The following is a 3,173-nucleotide window of genomic DNA, read 5'->3' as shown; positions in this document are numbered from 1 at the left end:
AATAACTGAATTATTAAATGATCAGTCAAGGATTACTTGTCAGATGGTTGCTGGACTTTTCATGGTCATCACTTCTTTACGTATATAAATGTTTGATTAGCTATGGTGTACACCTAAAACTAGTATATTATATGTTAGCTATATTTTAATAAAAATCTTAAAAAAACAAATAAGTCAAGGATTCCATTACAGTAGTTCTTCAAATGTGTTCCAGAAAATGCTTGGTGTCACTGAGACCCTTTCAAGGGTTCACAAGTCAAAAATACTTTCATAGTAATGCCAAGGCATTCACTGTTTTTTTTTTTTTCACTCCTGGTCTCTCACACATGTACAGTGGAGTTTTCCACAGGTTATACGTGTGTGATATCTCAATAAAATTAAATACAGAAGCAAATATGTAAGTCTAGTGTGTTGTGTCTGCTTGCTCACTGGCTGTGAAAGAATTCACGAGTCAGGTAGAAATACACAAGGAAGATTTATTAAAATAAGAGGAGGGTCAGCTGGGCAGAGTCTGCAGGAAACTACTGTGTTAAGTCTTTGGTCTCAAGTTTTATATTTTCCTGTGGTTGGGGGTGGGGGAAGGTGCGGTAAAGCTGGTTTTCACAACCTTTGCATATGTTATGTAGATTTAAGTTGGAGCCAGGAGTGGATTCCTTACAGATACAAAACCTCTCCCAAGTCACAGGACCTGCACTGGGCTGAAATATTGGATTGTCGGAAAAGTCATGACATATTTTTTTCTATATTTTTCATTTCAAAAATGCATCATGACTTTTCCAACAACCCAATAAATAGAAACATTGGAACTGATATGCATAGGAAATGTACAGCAAGCAGAGCCAAAGAAAGCTTTCAAAAAGTCCCAAGCTACCTTACACTTATTAATTTGAATTATACCAGAGATCGAAATCTCAAAAATAGAAGATTTAGTGCTACCATTACAATCCCATCTTTACATATTGGTCTACAAATAAGCCAGATATTAAGGATATTTGCAAAAATATAAAACACTGCTTACTCTTCTCACTTTTTTTTGTGCTCTGAAAAATAGTTCATAAAAGATGTTATTTTAACATGCAAAGGGTTTATTATTTTAAGTTTTAAGTGAGTTAATATTTTAAAAATTCTCAGGTCTAATTTTTAGTTGGTAAATATCAATAAATATTCACATTAACAAAAATAACCTTTGGCATCCTCAGTAATTTTTAAGTGTGTAAAAATTTCTGAGACCAAAAAGTTCAAGAATTTCTGGTCCACCAAACTTCTGATCAACAGCACCATCATCTTCCAGGCCACATTTAAGGAAGAATTTATTCTTTCTTCATGGAGGACGACATTCAGCCTGCTGTTGCAAAACATTCTGCATGGTCAAATAAGTTTGAATGACTTAATTTTGAAATGTAGATTGTGTGAACTATTAATTTTTGACAAATTAAATTAATTTCAGTAACGCAGTGATCTGAGTGAGTGATGAAGACAACCAAACGATAGCAATAAACCTAAAAAAGCATCCACTGCCTTTAGTTTGGTAAATATTTGTCCCTTTTTAGTAGTAAAGTGCTTCTCAAACTCAGGGCAGTTTCACAAAGTGAGTGAAAATTGCAAGGGGCACAATCGCTAAAGTTTTTTCAACCCTGCAGTTTTAATTAAAGTGCATGAAAGGAAAGTGAGTACATTTATGTAATCAAGTTTATTGTGGAATAAAATTATAGTCTTTGTTGGATAATAGCTCATTTTGCATCAAAATTGGTTTAGAGACAAACTGTCACTATATGTCTGTTATGTTTTAAGTGCTACTATATACTATTTCTTAGACCCCTTTGTACAGTGAGACTGGGATAATCAATCCTATTCATTTCTCAGTTGTGATTTCAGATCCCTTTTGTTCTCAGGGTACTTTAGGTAATTTCTTTTATATCTTATTTTCATGAAGATAATAACAAAAGTGATGCTGAAATGGCAAGAGTAACCACACATAATTCTTGGCTTCTTCCTTGAGAAGGCTCTCATTTAAGTTATGATGTCTCTTTAAGCTTAGTTTTGGCAAAGGAGGGTGGTGGTGTGGGGGCTAAGAAAAATAATACTTTTCTTACCACTTTCTAAGCTCTTCTAGCTGGTCTAATAATCAAATGATCAGAGACATATTAACAGGAAAAAATGAAAGTTTTTTTTGCATGGGGAAGTCATATAGGCATGAAAATTCCAAAGACAGTGGGGCAACATTGGGTATATATGATATTGTGAACAAAGGAGAAAGGGGTATTAGATTTCAGAAGTGAGAATGGGCGATTTACAAGTAGTTGAAGAAGAGCAGAACATACAGGCAGGAATATTCTTGCTGGGCAACTCAGAGACAATAGGGGGTCATCTAGCTAACTGGCGCCTGCGTGAAGTCCTCTTATTTACCACACTTAGTTCAAATTAGGCTAAGGTGGCATTCTAAGATTTCCTTCCTGCAGCAGGTTTCTGTCTGAATCGCTTAGGCAGGAAAGTGGTGGTGATGGGGGAGGGTCAAAAGTTCTTTGTGAGTCTTTTGTTTCTTAGTAAACAGCTTAAAGTCAATATCTCAAAAAACAACTTCAGAGTGGCAAAATTTTGATTCCCTCCAGTGGTAATGTTAAGCAGAGGTGGGAAGAAACCAGGATGAAATTTAAGTCATGTAGAGGTCATCTGGTATTAAGGAAACTCGTGAAAATTATAGAGTGACAACAAGACTGATAGAACAAACAGAAGAGAGCCCAACTTGTCCATCTAAGAGAATGACCTAGGACCACTTCTATGACTCCAATCCAAATGTTCTATTTTAATATGAAACCTGTTCATACTAAAAGAGCTAATTTTACCCCCTTTTTCTTTTCTTTTAGCTTCAAAATGTACTCTATCTTTAAGTTTATTAGTAGACATTCTGAATGCTTTTATTGTTGAATTTTACTCTATCTTTGCCAGCATTGTTTGCATCAGCACTTACACTGGACACTATTATATATGCAGAAATGCTCTGGGCTCCCTGCAGCAGATTTATCATATTTAAGACCAGCTAAAATACATGACTGTTATAAACCTGGCTCCATGGCAAATAAAATAAAAGTACAAAGCTCCAGGGAGAAATCTCACCATCCACGTAAAATCATTACATTGGGAGCTGGAAAAGCCTTTAGTGATGATCTGAATCA

This window comes from Hipposideros armiger, unplaced genomic scaffold (genome assembly GCF_001890085.2).
Source record: "Hipposideros armiger isolate ML-2016 unplaced genomic scaffold, ASM189008v1 scaffold_510, whole genome shotgun sequence".
Lineage (NCBI taxonomy): Eukaryota > Metazoa > Chordata > Mammalia > Chiroptera > Hipposideridae > Hipposideros > Hipposideros armiger.
Note: the sequence above shows the minus strand (reverse complement) of the source record.